The sequence below is a fragment of the Solanum lycopersicum genome, chromosome 4 (assembly GCF_036512215.1).
Source record: "Solanum lycopersicum chromosome 4, SLM_r2.1".
Classification (NCBI taxonomy): domain Eukaryota; kingdom Viridiplantae; phylum Streptophyta; class Magnoliopsida; order Solanales; family Solanaceae; genus Solanum; species Solanum lycopersicum.
The window spans coordinates 21,202,257-21,224,120 of NC_090803.1; the positions used below are offsets into that span (position 1 = coordinate 21,202,257).

At 31.5% G+C, this 21,864-nt stretch overlaps 1 pseudogene; it reads right to left on the reverse strand.

The window, feature by feature from the left end:
* Positions 1 to 14,455: 14,455 nt before the first annotated feature.
* LOC138348003 (uncharacterized) lies at positions 14,456 to 20,201 on the reverse strand (annotated as a pseudogene).
* Between the last annotated feature and the right edge of the window lie 1,663 nt (positions 20,202 to 21,864).

Here is a 21,864-nt window from a genome sequence, read left to right on the forward strand (position 1 = left end):
TTTGTGAAACTTGGACCTGAGAAAAAAAATTAGAGCATGGTTCCACAAACCCACCTACGGTCCATAGATACTTCTATAAGTTGTAGATGCCTCCCATGGCACTAGTCTAAAGACTAAAATTTTAGCGTCTAGTATGAGTTCAAATTTTTGGGGTGTTACAATATATGTGGTATTAGTGTATCATACCTAAGCTTATGAAGGATAAATTTTACTCAGGAATAACTAAATATGAACCAAAAATCCAATATAACTATAGTGAAATTCAAACAAGCAATTATCTAGAAAATGTAATGATTCCAACATTTTCAAAGAGATATACTAATGTTTAGTAGCAGTATGGTATTCATTTCTCCCTTTTTCTGGTTATTTGTTCTTCTTTGGTTTACCTAAACTTAGACACTTGAGAATCTTTCCAGAAAAGAACCCTTGAACTTGTTCCAATCAAATCGACCTACATCAAAAACCCTTTCCTCCTTCCATTACTTGAACAAAATCTGGACAACTCCCTTTATCTGATAAGAAGCCAAATCAGTCTTCTCAATAGGAGTGACACCCATAGTTTTAAGTGATCTTCTGAATAATCTCAATGAACTTTGAACAATGAAAATCCAGAGGTTTCATCCGAGTGAAGTTCTGGACTCTAACTTAAACCATATTAACATTATGTTTGATTTGGGCCACAACTTATCGATTATCGTGAGCAGTCATATCTTAGGCTAGAACTTGGAAAATAGCCCAAAACTAAACATGGGTAACATGTTCATCCAAATGACCAATTAGAGTCAGAGGTGCTTGTTCTCCTTATCCTTGTTTATTTTGACATGAGTAACATGTTCATCCAAAGGACCAACTAGAGTCAGAGGTGCTTGTTTTCCTTATCCTTGTTTATTTTGACATAAGCTCTTCTGACAGGCATGACTTCGCAAACATGTAAAACATAAGTTAGAAGTAAACTTTACAGAGTAAGACTATATTGCATGATTATCAGTATGAAAGAAGTGAAGTGTTTTCTAAAATATCTCATAGTCTCTCATTCATAAGTATGGTGTGTTTCATACCAATGAATAAGAATCTACTTAAACTGACTTTAGACATCTTAAACAAGACACTTCAAAACTGACGCTTTGCTACTAGTTTTTTCACGCCACGAGACATTCCCTAGATGTGACACAGTTCTTACAGCCACAAGTGACCCAAACTAACCTCAGTGCATGGCATGATATTAATATTACTTAAATGAATAGAAAAAATGAATATATATATATATATATATATATATATATATATATATATATATATATATAATGTGTGTGTGTGTGGAAGCTAACAATGAGATATTGTGGTCGAACCCATAATCTGATGATACACAAAATCATAAAGACAATGTAACACGGTGGAATCTAAATAACTATCGGAAAAAACATCTACTAACATGAGTTATAATAACAAATATCTAACTAACTCTAACATGTTTATAACTCGTACTTAAACCACTTTAATTTATATTGTTGAACCACTAAAGATATCACCAATACCACATAAGTACTAAACCCTTGTTGGGTAACTAATCAGAAAAATATAACACATTCATGATGACCTTCAAACAATTGTTCAACCACATTAACCCCTTTTAATCGCTGAATATTCTGAATTTGACCATGTTTCCATTTCATAAGTTTATTACTTTGACCTTAGTACCATATCTAACATCCAATCCATACATGACACACCAACTTCTCCCAAGAAGAGTCACGCATGAGTCATCACTATAAGTAAGAGAAAAGGAATGAAGATATAAAAATTAGTCAGACCAAAGATGAACAGAAGAGGTTAAAAACATGGAGATTTTCCTAAAATTCACAATAGTCTCTCGTATTAAGCAATAAACTTCTCTATACTGATTGTCGAGACTCTACTCAACTTTATTTGTACACACATGAGACACGTGAACCTTGGCTCTGATACATTTTTTCATGAACCAAAAATAAATGTGATGACACTCGTCTTATCCAACCAAGATAATTCAGCTTTAAAGACAAAAAATATGATAAAATGCATAATTAAAACAAAAATAAAACTTTAACAACAAATAAAAAGACGAATAACAAAGATATCTTAATTAAACCCCAAAAACATGGTTATCACATGCACATATAACCTCTTTAATACACACCTAAGTGATCCTTAATATTAACAAAGATAATCATACTTCATTTCATTTAACAAATCAACATTCATTACTAAGATACTAGAAGAACATACATGCATTTAGGAACTTCACATGAAGACCATCCTCTAAGACAACCCTCAAGTTACACTTAGTGCAATGTGAAAGTAATATCTTAGTGCTCCTTCAGAATTCCCTTATACTAGGCACATAAAATTCATCATTTACATAACTTTCATCATACAATACATAATATCAAAATGCTTCTTTAACATTAGACATAAAGTCACACTACTTCATTAACATCATATAATGACTCATTCATACATTGTCATATAAGGACACACCAAGACTCCCTCCAAATGTCTACTTGTGCAACATATAGATAGTGTATCATTCCACCACCTACCCTAAGTATTACACCCTTAAGAAGACTTAGTTCATAACATTCATTTGTGGGGGCTAGCTTTAACAGAATAGACCATGAGAGCTAGACATGGAATCTCGGTATTAACCCCTACTGGATGAGGGATCCCCACTTGCCTAAGGTAAGGTCATACTCTTAGACTTTATATGGATTCTCATATAGCTACACATACGCGGGTGCATAATTAAGGGATTAGGAGATTTCTTCTAAATAACTCATTCTCTACTAATGAGGAGCACTCATCTCAAGAGGTACATTAGATACAACATCTCAACTCACAATGTGTATCCACCCCTTATTCAAATCCTCTCGGTGCTAGGCATAACTCCCCCATGGAGTCTTAAACATTCATTGACTATAGTTTAAGGTATAACTATTTATCACCACATCTCAAATAAAGAAGAGTACTTATCCTAGAGGTTACTTTTTGAATACCCCATCTCAACTCACAAGAGTATCCAACCTTCAATCTATCTTAGAGATCTCTTAGGAATAGTGAGGTTGCTACTAAACACAACATCTAAACTCATGAAGAGTGCTTACCACAAAATTCCCCTTTTCATTACTAGAGTTCTTTAGGAATAGTAGGAAATGGTCTAGACACGAATAAGCGATGATCCCCCTTTTTCATTCATCAACTTTATTCATATATTCAAAGTGTGTGTGTGAGTGCATATGAGCACACCTTTCACATGATCATTATTATCCATAACATTAACTTCTAAACATGCTCATACCTACATTCATCATAATTCACATACTATCATGTTTCACATATACATATACTTTCATTTAAACATAACACCTCCAAGATACATTTTCAACTTCCTAAGACATATCATGCATATACATCATAATTATCACTTTACTTCACATTATATGCCTTCAAGTCCATACTCACAATACACATATGTGCATTCATATACTTCAAGTAAACACTGCCACCAATGATGGACCATACTACTCAAGATCATTTCACAATAAGAACGAAGCAATATAAACCAACTTACCCTTCATCCAAGACTTTACCACTTTTTCTCAATTTTTCACAAAATCATCATAATAAAATATAATAAGGAAGTAAATATTCACACTACAACCTAAAGAAACATAACTTTAACATTATCTAAACATATACATTAAACCCACTCCATAAGTCAAACATGGAGGATATGCATGAGCAAGGGTTGATTTATTTTTTGACCTTAAAATCATCAACTGACATTGAAAATATCATATTTCATTCATTAAAACGTTTTCATGCAAAGAGCCATGCTTAGAATTCAAAATAGAAGAATTTGGAGTTTTAAACCTATTCTGAAAAGTCTTTGAACGGGCTCCTTGAATGAAAGAAGAGTCAAGGATGAAATATCATATCTTAATATGAATAAAACCACTTTATTTGGTGAAGAAACCACCCAAAACCTTCGATCCAAGATCTACCTTGAGTTCTAACTTCGATGGGGTTTGAGAGAGTCTTTCTTGAGGTAGGGGTTTGATTTTTGAAAATGAAGACTAACTTAGGTTCTAGGAGTATAAACTAACTTAAAATACCATAAATACCCTACAAATCATCCATTTTTCATAAAATACTTGGGGTGAATTTACCAAAACACCACAAGCTTGGACGAATCACAAACAGCTTTTGCAGTGCCAAACAATGGACCCAAGCTAAGGGGTGACGTTTAATCGATGGCCCCTCCTGTTGGGCGTCATTTGGATCAGAGGCTTCCTTATTTTTGGCTAATATACCACCAATATGTGTGGATATACGCCACCAAATGACGGGGCATCATTCAATCTACTGCCTGTAAACAAGGGCGTCGTTTGGGCAGTGTTTGGCAGTTTTCTTGCCAAGTCTTAGGTCCTACTCAAGGACCCCTAGGGTGGTTCTTGGGGAGTCTTACCCAGAACTTAAACCCTATAAATGTTCATATATGTATTAGGGTCACCAACGATCATTTTAGACACCAAATAACTCATGAAATATGCAAAGACACACTAGAACACATGAAAGCACATAGACGTCTAGTTGTTAAACGTCTTGATAGTCCCTTGACGTTTGACTTCAAAACTGACCTCAACACTAAAATTCAGTATTTTAACACATTATTATTTCATTAAACACAATCAGAACTCTAGTTAGACCTATTTAATTATGAGGGTCGCTACACAAGGATTATGATGTGACTATTCAATACCATCCGGGTAAGGAAAATGTTATGGCAGACGCTTTGAGTCGACAAGTGATAAGTATGGGTAGTTTGGATCACTTGAGTGGAACAAAGTGACTCTTGTCCAAGAAATACAGACCTTAGAGTGTAATTTCGTGTAGTTGGGCATTTCATAGAGAGGTGGGTTGTTAGCTAGCATTGAAGCTAAGTACATGTTCATAGTGGAAATCAAGGGAAAAAAAATTATAAGATGGAGATTTAGATGAGCTCATAACAAAAATTGTCATAGTTGAGTCTCAAAAAACCAATCTAGATATGGATGGTGTGCTCAACTACAAGGGTAGAATATGTGTTCCAAGAGTTGATAATTTGATCCAAGATTGTTGGCGGAGGCTCATGGCTCACGTTGTTCTATTCACACGGGCATGAACAAGATGTTAGAGATTTTAAAGAGTTTATTGGTGGTAAGGTATGACATAAGACATTGATAAGTTTGTGGCGAAGTGTTAGAATTGTGAACAAGTGAAGTATGAACATCAAAGGCCTGCGGAGCTACTTCAAAGGATTACAATTTCGGAACAGAATTGGTAAAGGATAGCCATGAATTATTTGGTTGGTCTTCCCATGACTTTACGAAATTTAATTCTATTTGGGTTTTAGTTGATGGGTTGACCATCTTTGTAAGGTTGGATTACAACGCTGAACAGTTGGCTAGAATTTATGTAAAGAAGAGAGTGAGGGTGCATGACGTGCCCCTTTCCATCATCTCAGATCGTGGTACACTTTTCACTTCAAAGCGTTGGATAAATTTGCATGATGATTTGGGAGCGCAACTCACTTTTAGTACAGTCTTCCATCCCTAGACGGATGGACAGTCAGAAAGGATTATACAAGTGTTGGAGAACATGTTGAGAGCTTGTGTAATTGACTTTGGAGGGCATTGGGATAAGTTCCTACCCCTATATGAGTTCTCCTATAATAATAGTTATCACTCGAGCATTGATATTGCATTATTTGAGGCATTATATGGGAGAGGATGTAGATCGCCCATAGGTTGGTTTGAATCCGAAGATGTAAAACCTTGGGGTTGACTTTGTGAAGGACACTCAAGATAAGGTCAGGAGCATTCAAGCACAGCTTCTAGTCATTGCAGAGTAGACAAAGGAAGTATGCGGATCAGAAGGTGAGAGACATAAAATTTCATACGGGCGAGAATGTTCTTCTCAAGGTATCACCCATTAAGAAGGTGATTAGATTTGATAAGAGGGTTAGTTGAGTCCTCGCTACATTGGTCCCTTTGATAATTCTTGAATGTGTAGGGCTGGTGGCGTATAGATTGGCTCTATCACCAAACTTGTTCAGTGTACATCCCATAATGTATATGTCTATATTGAAGAGATATAACGGTGATTATAATTATATCATTAAGTGAGACTCAAGAGTGCGAGACAAGGACCCCAGTATAAGGGGGAACAAATTGTTTTACTTGATTGTGATTTTAGAAAGTAGAGGACCAAAGAGATTAAGTCCGTAAAATTTATATGGAAGCATTGTCTGGTTAAGGAAGCTACTTGGGAGACCAAGAAAGATATGCGAGACAAGTATCCACAATTGTTCGTCGAATTAGGTATTACCTTGTTCCTTTTCTAGCCTATCCTTCCTTAGTTGATCACTCGGGGCAACTGAAGGTTAAATTGGTATCTATTGTAACAATCGAGTTTCGTCATTATATAAATGTCAATGGGGAAAATTGGGGCCAAAAAACCTTTTCTATAGTACTAGGATTTTCTCTAACCTTGTCCAGATTTGGACGGATTTGGAGTCATCAAAGGGTAGGGAGATCTGGTAGCAATCGGGTGGAGTAAAGGTGTACTTGATTACATTAATGGATAGATAACTCGTTAAGAAATTTGTACGGCTTTACGACATCAAATATGGATAAGTAGATCATCAGGAATTGACTTACCGTTAAGCACACTTTGTAAGCGTAGTGGGATAATAGTATGTTGTGAAAGGGGGAAATTGATAATCTATTATAAGCTCACTACCTTGCTTCATGCCGTTGTAGCGGGATTTCTGACGCTGCAACGACACCACTACAGCGGGAGTGGTGTCGTTTTAGCTGGTGAGGCAGAGATTGAATTAAAATAATTTTGGGATTCTTTTTGGATGGAACTCAAATTGGTTCAGTTTGTACCACTGTAGAGGGATTAGTGACGCTATAGCCGGATCGGTGTCGCTGTAGCGGGATTGCGAGTTTTTAAATTAAAAATAAAACCCTTAGATGATCTTGTTTTGCATTTTCCAACTTTTTGAGTTAAGAAACGACCCCTGGTCTATTCCAACTCATTTTCCACCATTCTTTAAGCTAGAGGTAAGCTTTTCAATCCCCAAATTCATATTTGATCCGTAGAATGTTTAGAATGGGTCAATATTGATGGGGAAGGATTTCTTGAAGAATCATATGGTGGAATTAACCCTAAATTGACTATTTGGGTCATGGGTTTGAACTAGGGTTCATAGTTTGCTAGTATCCCGAGAATTCAATGTTTCTTTATTGATTCTCGTATATAAATTGTTGTTTGTAGACGACAAACAAGCAGAATGAATCCGGAAAGGGAAAGATCAAGTTGTCGAGGGTTTGAAGCTTGTTTTGAGGTAGGTGATGGTTGTGATTCTATGATTGTGTGATATACACTTGCTTTGCTTCATTGTGATACTTGTATATGTATGCATGCTGCAATATTGATCATAGATGTTGAATGAGATATATGAATGTTGACACCATGAAATCATGACTTGAATGGTGATCTTGATGTGTTATTGTGGTGTATGATTGGGATCAACTGCCACGTTCTGGCACACTAACTTGGATCGAATTGTCACATTCTGGCAGGCTAAATGGGATTGGTTGCCATATTTCGGCATAAAAATAGGATCGATTGCCATTTTCTGGCATAAAAATGGGATCAAATTACCATGTTTCGATATGCTAACCGTTTGACTTTGTGTTCTTTGAGATGACCAACTATGTGATGAAGCATGTGAATTGTGATGTTGATTCTTATGATATTATTTAATATGTTGATATATATGTCTTTGTTATGATATTGTAATTGCTTGTTTCTATTACACTAGTAGGATAGACGCATGAACCTACCAGTGCACGGTGGTTGTGTACTGATTCTGCACTTGCTCTTATCTTTTTTTGAGTACAGGGCATCTTCACGCGACTGTTGGCATACTTCACTTAGGAGATCAATGATTGCTTCGAGTTCAAGGATGAGCCACACCGTTCGGGCTGCCATGGAATTCTCTTTAGTCTATGTCCATCATTTTTGGACCTAGACCCTATTTTAATTACTTAGATAGTATACTAGAAATTCGTGTTAGATTTGGTTCTCGTTTCTAGTTTTAGTGCATTGACTTTCACATTATAGGTTTATCTTTCACATTGTTAGTTAGTTATTAGATCTTTATTTAGTTATGGAATCTTGTCTTTAGTTATTTAACTAGCTTCAGTAAATTAAATGTTTTAGTATCTAGATTTATTGCTTGGGTTGGTTGCTAGTAGTGGTTCTCCCACCAAATTGTAGTGTTGGTGTCAATCGAGACAATCATGACAGGAACATAGTCGCGCTTCACGCGAGGGTTATAAGATATGTGTTAGAATATTGTGGATTAATTATATCTTTGTATTATCCGGACGTATCATTATCTCTTAATTTGAAATGATACATGCCCTATTAAAAATTACTTAATTTCCATTCCAAGGAATGGAGAATATATTGTTAGTATGTTTTGATGTTCCTCCTTGCATTTTATTAAGATACCAAGGAAATTGAATTTCTATATTGTACACCTTCCGTTCACTTTTAATTGTCATGTTACGTTTTTTGGAAGTCAATTTAACTAATTTTTAAAGTTAAATTAGTTTGATATTTTACACAAAAGATTGAGATATTTAAAAATTATATGAAAAGTACTATAAATTCTAATTTTTTTCATATCAATGTGATGAAAAGACACATCATAAAATGTTAGTCAAAGTTATTACTGTTTAACTCAAGAAAAGACATTATGACAATTAAAAGTTGACGGAGATAATAATATCTTACATAGATAGTTTTGTGAATGTTTTAGAAATGGCTATCAATGTATAATAACAGGAAAAAACATAAAGAAACACATCAACAACGTCCTATAATTTGTTATTAGATTGATTTTCGAGAATGTATTCTCTAATCAAAAATTATTTCATCTCCCTATTATATTGAAATACATGAAAAAGACCATGTCATTCTTTGTTAGATTGATCTAGTAAAACTCACTTGAGTATACATTTTTTCAATGCTCTTGTTCCTTTTTTATATATGCAATTCACTCTTGTATAACATTTGCATACATCACTTTAATAGCTTTGTTTGATTTTTTAGTTGCATCTTTATTAAAAAATAAATATTTTGTTAACTGAACAGCAGTACAACTTAATATAGTTATAATATCATTAGAACTATTAAACTGAGTTGGTCTAACCAACTCAACCCAATTGTAACGGGCTAGAGAGTAAATGGGTTGGACGGGTTATTCCTTTAATTAAAGGTCATATTAAATTAACAGTCCAACCCAACCCTAAGGTTGGACGGGTTAACTCTTCAACCAAAAAACGGATAAAATTTTTCTCTTAGAAAGAATACGAATGTTGATGAATTACATATACTTAAGTGAATGTTTACAAAACAATTACATAATAGTCAAGAAACAACATTCCTACGGTTTATATGAACAAAAAATATTACATGACCACTATTTTCATAGACAAGACAATTAAAGGAGAAGTAAAAAATTAGGCATAAAATCAAAAGTAGAAGAGGTCAAAGACTCATAGTTATAATGGAGTAATGGACTTGGGTTAATAACAAAATTTAGTGGGCTAATGACCCTAAATGTAAAATACATGTAAAAAAAAGCCTTGATTTTATATTAATATTTTAAAAATATTTATGACAAAATTTTAGCAAGTAAAATGCTATTTAAAATATATAAAATAAATATTTTTAAAATTTAAAGCCCTTGGGCTAGACTCTGAGGCTTGCAGATTGGGCCTACAAGGCCTATGAGCCAAATGAGGCTGGGCTAAAAAAAGTCATTCCTAAATGGGTTGAAAAATTGAGTTCAACGTCATTTAATTCAAGGGTTGGATTGGGCAGGCCTAGCGGACTAAATCCATTTTGAGAGCTCTAATTATCATTAATATTTTATAAAAATTATATAAATCACATAGTGTAAAACATAAATTACCTCCTATCCCTACTCTTTTTCAATTTACAAAAAATTCCTTATTTTTAATAAGTTTCTGATACATAATAAAACACTTAGATGCATTATATTGTATTCTATTTTATCCGTTTGTTGAGTAATTTAGGGGATCCGTTTGTTGAGTAATTAGGTGGATTAAAAATTGAAATTTGAATTAATTCCTACTTTTTATATGCCACGGTTATTATTCCCTTAAATAAAGGCATTAACTTGTGTGTTTTAAAAGCAGTTATATTCCCTTAAAATTTGTCATTAGTGATCTTCTCTTCTTTTATGCAGAAACGAAATTTTTGATTTTGATTAGTGATCTTCCATTTTTTTGGCAGAAACGATATTCAAATTTTCGTTGAAGGTAATTTTGTATCCGGTTTCGTAATGAATATTATGATATTGCTAAGGCATTCAGGAATATGGGAGAGTGAGGTTAAATACAATCAATACAAAAGTGATGGGATAGTGGTTGGAGAAAATATTTCATATATGAATCTAATCTCAGCAATTGCTACTGAATTAAATATTGATGAATTGAAAAAAAATATTATTATCCGATATATTGTAGAGGACAATTCTTCTCCGATGATAATTAAGAATGATATGGGTGTGAAGTTGTTTATAGAAATAAAGAAGCAAGAGGTTGGATTCAGTATGTATCCGCTTTGCATCGATACAAATGATAAAAGTACAGAGGAGTTACAAATTTTTAATTCAAGCAGTGGTGCAATTATGTGTATTGAAGGTGGACAAAGAGACGCTAATGATCTAAACGTTGTTGAATCAAACATTGGTGATTCTTGTTACATACTTGAGATGGAGAAAGAAAATTATATATCAGATACAAATATATCAAATGTGGAGACGAAACAATTGTACAAGGATAAAGCAACTCTTATGGATGTAATGATGAAATAAAAAATTAAAACTAGCTTCAATTTTAGAGTCAAACGGTCAGATACAAAAAGGTATGTAAGTATTTCATATTTGATTTTTGTTTACACACTTTAGACAATGATATTTTTAGATAAATTTGGATTATTTACATGGTTAGTATATCACTTGGTGTTGGATAATTGAAAATTTATTTTGTATAAGTCAAAGATGGAATTATAATTGTGACAATTTAATTTATTTTGTATTATTATGTTGACGTGTTTGTGATTGTGTGTAGGAGGTAAAACACAGTGGACATTTATATAAATGTTAAAATAGTTTGTTTGACATGAATATAATATGAGGTGTTATTGTAAATGTTACATACCTTTACATACATTGACTGTAAATATCAAAAATTTTGTATCAAATCTTAAAGTTTCAAGTATGCATTTTTACTTTTAACTAGCAAATTTATATTGGTATAATTGCAGCTATGTTTTAGAGTGTTATTCGGAGAATTGTTGTTGGAAATTAAACGCGTATGTTAGGAAAAACACTGATATATTCAAAGTAAGATACTTCAACAGTGAGCATACATGTCCATTAAGGGATAGGGTATTAAGTAAAGTACAAGATATTGTTGGATTTATTGGTACTTTTACAGCTCCAAAATTTGTAAATCATAAAAGAAAACATACTCCAAATGATATAATTGATTATGTTAGGGAAATGTATGGTGTTGAGATTTCTTACCAGCAAGCATGGCGTGCTAAAGAACGTGCACTAGAGTTGATAAGGGGCAATCCTGCAGATGCATATAAAAATATGTCAAGATACATACATATGTTGGAAATGGTGTATCCAAATTCTTATATACGGATGCACAAATCAGAAAAAAATGAATTTATATATCTATTCATTGCTTTAAGGCCTTTGATGAGAGGGTTTGAGTTTTGTAGGTCTGTTGTTGTTGTTGATGGTTCACATCTTACTGGAGCTTACAAAGGGACGTTTGTATCCGCAAGTACTCTTGATGGGGCAGGTATGTCATGTTGCTGCATAATTATAATTTTTTTAAAATGATAATAATAACATTGTTTCAACATTATGTATCAAGTACAATAATATTGTGTGTTGACTATGTTAAGGTTGCATATTACCATTAGCTTACGGGATCGTCGATATGGAAAATGATTGTTCATGGACATGGTTCTTCACACAGTTTAAAAATGCATTTGGTGAGAGAGAAAAAATGTGTGTTGTTTCTGATAGAAACGAAAGCATAATTAAGAGTGTTAGTATAGTTTATCCAAATGTTCCACATTTTGCATGCATATGGCACTTGTGGAAAAATGTTTATACATACTACAAGAGAAGTAAAAACACTCTAAGTGATCTGTTTATTCGATGGCTAAGGCTTATCGAAAAAAGGATTTTAAAAAATGGATGGCTAAAGTGGAAAAAGTAGATGGCAGAGTTAAAAAGTATCTTGAAGAGGATGGCTATGAATGGTGGTCTAGATCTCATGCAACCGTGAATAGGGGTAGAATGATGACATCTAACGGAATGTATCAATGGTTGTCTTGTTGATGCACGGCAACTACCTGTTTTGGACTTTTTGGAAGAAGCCAGAATTCTATTTGGTTCTTGGAACTGCAAAAATAGAGAAATAGCATCTTATACAAAGGAAACATTAGGGAGGAAATTTGAAGAGATATTGATTATAAACGCGTCCAAATGTTAGAAAATGAAGGTATTTATTCATATATCAAATATTATGTATCTTGCTTAAATATTTTAAGATTTTTTTTTTGTATCAAAAAATCCAACAGTAACTTTTTAAAAACTATTGCAGGTTGTTGCATCTTCAAAATTCATTTTTTTCAGTTTATGAAGGTGGTATAAGATACATCGTTTTCCTTGAGAGAAAGAATTGTTCTTCTGGTAGATTTCAGTATGATGAAATACCTTGTGCACATGCAATGGCTGTTCTGAAGAAGAAAAATATCAAAGATGTACGCCCATACTGTTCTGATTACTATAAACCTGATGCATTAGCAAACACCAATGCAGTTCCAATGGAATCAATGCCGGACAAAAGTGATTGGATAGTTCCGGAAAGTGTTTTGGAAGAAGTTGTATTGCCACAAAGATACAAAAAAATGCCTGGTAGACCAAGAAAAAAAGAAAAAAAAATGCAGATGAAAAGCTAAGCGGAAACACAAATTGTTATGGACGATGTGGACAAGAAGGTCACAATACAAGAACATGTACTTTCTTTCCAAAAGATTCATAATGATTATGTTTCAGGAGTTCCTTTAATAAATGTAATACTGTAACATTTGGTTCCACTGTTACACAGAGATTCTGATTCAATAAATTTCTTTGATCATTTGGAAATGTGTTCTCTAATTCTTTATTTTTTGTTAAACTCTATTTAAATTTGACATTATATTTATGTATCAAATACTTTATTTTATAATGCTTACTCAAACTTACTTTAATCAATATTAATTGCGCAAATTTCACCCAAATTATTTTAAGTTCTAATTTAATTTAATTTAGTAATATAGTATCATGTGTGTAGATACTTAAAAAATTCATATTTTGAAGGAAAATAATTGTTCGTAATATATATAAATCATAGTACCGAATATATCTTATTTGTACAAAAGATATTAATTTAAAAAAAAACTGGCGTGTATCAAGTTTAATAACTAGTATTACTGTTTGTGATATTATATATTTTGATATTTCATTTATCATATACATAATTTAATTACGTATATAATTTTCTTTTTTTGTATCATACAATTCTTTATTTTTTGTTAAACTCTATTTAAATTTGACATTATATTTATGTATCAACTACTTTATTTTATAATCCTTATTCAAACTTACTTTAATAAATATTAATTGCAGAAATTTCACCCAAATTATTTTCAGTTCTAATTTAATTTAATTTAGTAATATAGTATCATGTGTGTAGATACTTAAAAAAAATTCATATTTTGAAGGGAAATTAATTGTTCGTAATATATATAAATCATAGTACTGAATATATCTTATTTGTACAAAAGATATTAATTTTTTTAAAAAAAACTGGTGTGTATCAAGTGTAATAACTAGTATCACTGTTTGTGATATTATATATTTTGATATTTCGTGTATCATATACATAATTTAATTACGTACAGAATTTTATTTTTTTTGTATCATACAATATATTTACGTATATATAATAAGTGTTTTTTTATGACAATAATTACATTAGTGTAATTATTATTATCTTTTGATACAATAATGGCATTAATGTCCCACTAACAGTATACATAATTCCTGAATTCATAACAATGATAAAAAAAATTAAAGTAATAGAATAAACCATTTTAAAAATCAAAACACTTTCATAATTTAACAATATGTGTTGTTATGTTAATAAATACTTCAAACATCTTGTTTAACTCCAAAAAAAAAAATTCAAACATTGAAAACTAACTAGACTACATTAACAATTTCATCTTCAGATGATGGGTTTAATACATTCTTCATTCTTGGAGGGTCATCACTGTTGCTAATATATCCAACATTCATCTTGTCAAGACCATACTTCAATAAAAGTATCGCATATCTTTTGCGAAGATAGCTACTCTCAAAACTATTACATGACATTGATTTTGTCACTCAAAAATTCTGCATATACAGCTACAAACAGTCTGCACTCACTACAAAAATAATAACATTAATTATAAGGACGAATTAGATACAAAAAATAAAATAAAATAATAAACAATACTCACAGGCTATCACTTATTTGTTGCATGTTGTCTTGAGCAAACTCCACATTAAACGAATGTTGTGGACCCAAAAGTTCTCCAGTTTTCATGTCTTTATATGCATCCAATTCTGCCCAATTTGTTCGCTCCTTTTTTTCAAAGAAGCTACTATCATGAAGGTAGTTTGGAAGGATTTGAGACAACTTCTTGATGTCTGTAAAATGAACTCTCTTCCTTGATCCCGAAGTTGAGTCATACACCCTTATAAGCCTTTCTTTTAGAACCACAATAGCCAACACCCAATGAAAATTTTCATCACAGTTTACAGGAATGTAAACCTCATCTACTAAATGCCATGGTAAAGCAACAGGAATAGAAAAACCATTGATGATGTTAATGATAGACCTCTCATGAATTGATACGGCAGTAGCACGAATCATGTGTTCTTGTGTGCTAATTGTATCATCTGCATGACTATTATAATACCTTGAATATGCTTTGTTTATATGAGACTTAAACAAGCAATTGACTGTAGTATATCTATACTGATTCATGCTTCTTTGTTTGAACTTCTTGCGGAGATAGTAAAAGATTACATCTGTTTGCTGCAAAATAAGAGAAAACATAATACATGGTAAAATGTATTTGATAAGTGGAAAACATATGCAGGAACTAATTTGATACCCTAAGTGATAAATATATTTTAAATAATCAAGTTGATACTTAATATTAATAACAATCTGCAACATGATACAAAAAAGAGTAATAGTATTTGATACTTATTATTAACTACATATAATATAGTAAGTTTTGATGTGATACCTAAAAATCACAATTTGACAAAATAATGTATATGATACCTCATCAGTCCAACATCTATTAGGCTGTGACATAGTATAAAACCAGTTCTTGTCCATAGGGAATGCGACAACAAAGTCAATATAATCAACACAAAATGAAGCAAACTTTTCTCTGTATTTGTCCTCGGATTGTTTCCTACACACATAAATAATTTTTAGAAACAAATTAAAATAATATTATACAACACAAAATCAGCAAGACATATTATAATAACTTACTTGTTCGCATGTGGTTTTAAGAGATCTTTTTCAATCCATTGCGAGAACTCGTCCATCATACCTAATGGCAATTGTTCAAGAATACCACAACCTTCGAATGGATAGAGTGGGAGAACATCATCATCTATTTTTGTCTTGCCTCTATCGTTGGATCCAAAATCTGTCAAATATGGAGACCGTAAAATTCTTGAAGGCATGCTGTGTCGTGGTGTTGGAGTCTCAGTATCAGGAGGAAGTGAAGATTTCTTTACTGGTAGTTGGGTGGGTAGTTGGCTATCAGATAACCAAAAAGCATTCTCATTTTGTTCCACACGACTCATCAAACATAGTGGTTGGACATTGTTTTCCACTTCTGTAGATGTATCAACGGAAAACAGACTTGTAGTGTGTTTTTCTATGTTGTGCTGAAGTGTATCAACATCATGTTCATCCGCATTTAAAATCTTTGTGTCTGAGTGAGAGGCTTCACCAGTTGTATAATCCTAATAAATATTTTGTTAGACTAAATTCAGACACAAACAAAAAAATTAATGTATACTGATTCATAATATTTGTACTTACATTTTCATTATTAAGAGAAACTTTTTCAATCAAAACATGACTACGTTGTGGTGAGTGTATAACCTCTAAGGCATCCTCCATATGTTGTTCCTTTGAACAATCCATGTGATTAGGTGAAACAGATTGTTGGTCCACTTTATCTGTCTGTACAATACCAAAACATAATACATAAATCTATTAAATTAAAAGGCGGAAAAGAAAAAGATGAATAAAAATAACATTTGCAATCACATATAAAATAATAACATGATGTTTTTAAGTGTCATATACAAACTTTTTCAATATTGATATCTTTAACCTGTTCATCAGCATCAACAGCAGATCCACCAATATCTTGATCAACATTATGTTTCTATTGAAAAAATAAAATCGATAAGTGCCAATGAAAATGAAACAAAAAAAAAGAAAAATAATACCTTTTCAGTTTTGTTGTCTTTCTCGCCAACAACTTTCATCAACTCAGAATGATTTTTTTTTATCAACTCCACAAGACAACCAACTTGTTGGTCAACCTGTATACAAATTACACAATTTATAAAGAATTCATAATAAATAACAATAATTATAAAACATATAAGATAATCACAAAAAAATATATGATTGTAATACTAACATAACCCTTCAAGTATTGCTTCAGTCCCTCTAATTGTGAATTTTTGAAAATTACTTTTCCAAAATCTGAATTTACGGGAACATTAGATACATTTTCAGCCTGAGAAGTTGGTAAATCTGAAGTGTAAACATTCTGACTTCGTTGCTTTTCTGCTGTTGTTGATTTGGAAACCTTTGTTTTATGTGGATGTACAACCTTTCTTCTCTTCGGTGGTGGGGTAGCTCCTGTGCTAGAGACTCGTATTGATCTCCTCAACAATTGATCCGGTGGTTCAGATGAAAAGTCTTCAAATCCAAGAACCTCTTGTGGCTTCCCAACATCAATATTAACATTTGATGTACCAGGTTCATCATGAGTTACATGACTGGGTTGAGGTAATTGCAGTGTTGTACATTCCTCTCCAGTTGGCTGAATATTTGTACAGCTATGCTGAAAAATAACAAAATATTGAATCATTGTTAGAACGAACAAAAAATATATCGATAAGTACCAAAAAAATACTAAACATTTATATATTAATTACCTCAGTGAAAACGCTTTTCATAAACATCTCAAATTTGGGCTTTTCAGCCACAACTTTCCAATTGCAAATTCTTGGAATAACATTTTGTTCTTAAACCGCAATCTCATTATCCAACACAGAAGCACATTCATATATCCATACATTAAGTGCATACGGCATACCATTTAATCGATACATTTTTTTCTCAGATTTGAACTCTTGTCTAAGTGAATTCATTAAACTTCTGAAAGTACGTTGACCCCACGGATACTGCCGATTAGTGCCATCTTCAACCATTAAAAAATCTTCAATTGGAATTGTTGCAGTACCAAGTTGAGATAGTACAAAAGAGTGGATGAAAAACATGATAGCCATCTGAAGTTGATCATCAATATCATCCCAACCACCCAACATAAATTGATCTACCAAACGTTGTTTATTTACACTGTAATTAGGCCCCGAAAAATACCTCTGAACTAGCCTACTTCTTTTTGAATCTTGATATGTAAAATTTTTAATATTTCCACTGCATTTCAATCCAGTAATAATTGCAAATTCTTTCATAGTAAAGGTTAAGATATTTCCTTTAGCATGACGAATGTGAAGCTCCTCGACTAGATTATCTTGCTCCACCTCTAAAAGAAGTAATCACTTGTGATCTGACCTTGATAATTACATTTAGGAATATTCAAATATGAACCAAATATACTATTCCTAAATAATTCTATACCCTTAACCCCCATTGATTTCTCTAAGTCTCTTAATATGTTTGAATTGTAAGTACAACCAAACTTAAGAGAGTGTTTGGGAATTTGTTTAACCAAATAATTCATATTCTGCAATTGAAAAAGGTGATATTGATATTTAATATAACATGCAAGCTTAATATGATACATAAAATGCAAAAATAAAATTGATACATAATTCCAAAAACGTATCATAACTCAGCCAAAATGATACTTAACAGACACTTTATAGACTAACATGATACAAAAAATGCAAATTCGTATTTGATACATAAGTGTAACTATAATTATAAGTTTGTCTACTTGATACTAACATGATATAAGTTTGTCTACTTGATACTAACATGATACAAAAAAGGCAAATTCGTATTTGATACATAAGTGTAACTACAATTATAAGTTTGTCTACTTGATACTAACATGATATAATTGTGTCTACTTGATACTAACATGATACAAAAAAGGCAAATTCGTATTTGATACATAAGTGTAACTACAATTATAAGTCTGTCTACTTGATACTAACATGATACAAAAATTGCAAAGTCATACTTGATAAATAAGTTTAGCTACAATTATAAGTTTGTCTAATTGATACTAACATGATACAAAAAATGCAAAGTTATATTTGATAACAAAAAAAAAAAAAGCAAATTCGTACTTGATACATAATTGTAACTACAATTATAATTTTGTCTACTTGATACTAAATGATACAAAAAATTCAAAGTTATACTTGATATATAAATATAACTACAATTATGTATCTGTTAGTATTTTCTGAATCAGATAAATAATCTAAAAAATATAATTGATATAGGAAATTAAAATTATATTCTTATTAAAGATCTATTAAGCATAAATCCCAAAAGGAGGTGACAACCAAGAGGATGGGCAACTGGGTATGATTTACATAATTTTTTTTGAATTTCAACTTATTTATAAGTACTACAAATATGAGTCTGTTAGCATTTTCTGAATCAGATAAATACTCTAAAAAATATAATTGATACAGGAAATTAAAAATTATATTCTTATTAAAGATCTATTAAGCATAAACCCCAAAAGGAGGTGACAACCAAGAGGATGGGCAACTGGGTTTTGATTTACATAAATTTTTTTTGAATTTCAACTTATTTATACATTAGTAATACTTAATAAACAACATGTACAAAAAAATATAATTGATATAGGAAATTAAAATTATATTCTTATTAAAGATCTATTAAGCATAAACCCCAAAAGGAGGTGACAACCAAGATGATGGGCAACTGAGTTTTGATTTACATAAAAAAAATTTGAAATTCAACTTATTTATACTTTAGTCATACTTAATAAACAACATGTACAAAAAAAATAGTATTTTCAGAATCAGTTAAATAATCTAAAAATATTTTTTCTGATAATACAAATATTCATTGCATGTGACAAAAAAAATTTTAAAAAAATTGAAATACGTACCGGTGGCAGTGGAGGTCTGGATATGGCCATTGCAAGCTTTCTACCCCTCTTCTTGGGTGTCTTAGCATGTGCCTCTTTTTGTGTTTTATGATTCTTCGAACTTTGGTTATCCATTGTTAGAAAAAAAAAATGGCGGACAGATTAGACGAAGGCGTACGGACGGAGGCAGACAGATTAGACGACGGCGTACGGACGGAGAGCACAACTTTGATTTTCAAATGAGGACAGGTAGAGAAAAATGGCGGACAACTTAGAGGAAGGCGGACAGACGGAATCAAAGGCGGACGGATGGAGAAAATGGCGGACAACTTAGAGGAAGGCGGACGGACGGAATCAAAGGCAGACTGACTGAAAAAATGGCGGACAACTTAGAGGAAGATGAACAGTTGAGTAATAAATTAGTGGGAGTGGTGAAAAAGGTTTCTTTATTTTGGGAAAATAAAGAGTAAAATAAGGGATAATATTTAATTGGTTAGTATTAATTATGGGAGTCGTGTATGGGTATTTTATTTGGGGAAAATAAAGAGTATAATTAGGGGTACGATTTAATTGGTTTGTATTAATTAAGATTCTAATTTATTTATGTATCTGTTAGATTAAATTTATTATAAAATAGGGATTTTAGTAATTTTTAAAAAAACAAGGGAAATATGGAAAATATATAAACTTAAGTTGTATATTCAGGTAATTATTCCTAATATTTTGCCTTACAATTCACCAAACTAATTTGTTGGGAATGATCCGAAATTTTTTTATTCAGTGTAGTACTTCTGTATAAGTATTTGTTAAAGTCAAACTAAGATAGAGTATTGCAATATTGAACCTTTGAAAAACTAACTCAATTGATCACTATGAGCGGGTGGTGACTATGAAGATAAATGGTGTATCTTGATTTTTTAAATTTCATTTTTGTTATTTATACCATTTTTTTCATTTGTTGATTGTGCTTTCCTTTTAATTGTTTAAATGGTGAATTAGTTATCTTAATTTGTTAAAGATAAGTGTCAAGATTTTGATAAATAATTGGAGGAAGATGGAGATTTATATCGTTATTTATTTATCATGAAAGATCAGTGATTAATTTATTGTGAAACTAGTAAATGAAAAGGTGTAAAGGATTATCTTAGGATGATGTAATTGGTTAAAAGGTAATTCATAAATATTTAAGTTCATTAACACATAAGGTTACATGATTATGTAATATTGTTAGTATTTTTCTCTTTTGAAAAAAATAGTGTATTGTACAATTTTTTTCCTTCTTTGGTTGCGCTTTCCATTTAATTGTTTTAAATAATGACATTATTTTTTAAACAATTCTATGAAGGATTGCTATTTATAGATTGATTAATTATGAAAATTTTAGTAGAAGAAGTTGAAGAGATATGATATTGAAGTAGAGAATGCAAATAGATAGATATTATTTTTTTTTGTAATTCATTAAACACAATTTTAAAAAGAAACTGAAATAATAATAATAATTATCATTTGCAAAATTAAATTATAATAAATTTTGCAATAAAGCATTATAATCAACAGAGATTTCCAGCAGGGAAAATTCACTGACTATATGGAAACCTATATACTCCTAGTTAATGTTTTATTCTTTCAAACAATAACTATTAATATTTTATAAAATTGTTATTTAATTTTATTTTGAAAAAAAAAACGTAAGAACATCGATCTAACAACAAAAACAGTAATAATGACAATATAATAATAATAATTAAAAAATAAAATAAGAAGATCACAAAGTTATGTATGTTATAAATTCATTGAATGAGTGGATAGTCCATAAGGTTGATACATGAACAACCATTCATATTCACTAGGTTACATGAACCTTTTTGGATAAGAATGTATCTATTTATTATGATACTTAATATGGTGACCTTTGGAGTGATTTCTCACTCTATAAATAGGGTTGTTCATTCACTATTGTAATAGATATATATGAGACTTGAATACACTTGAATAAGAAGAAAATTCTTCTTCTTCTATCTACTTCTCTTGTTTCTTCTCTTTATGATTATATTCTTATGAGCTTGATTTTATAACACGTTATCAGCACGAGTCTCTAGCCAATTAAGATTGAGTTTTAGTTTTTCTTTAACTCATGTTTTGGTTGATCTCGTTATGAGAATCAACGTATTATATGCATAAAATCGGGTA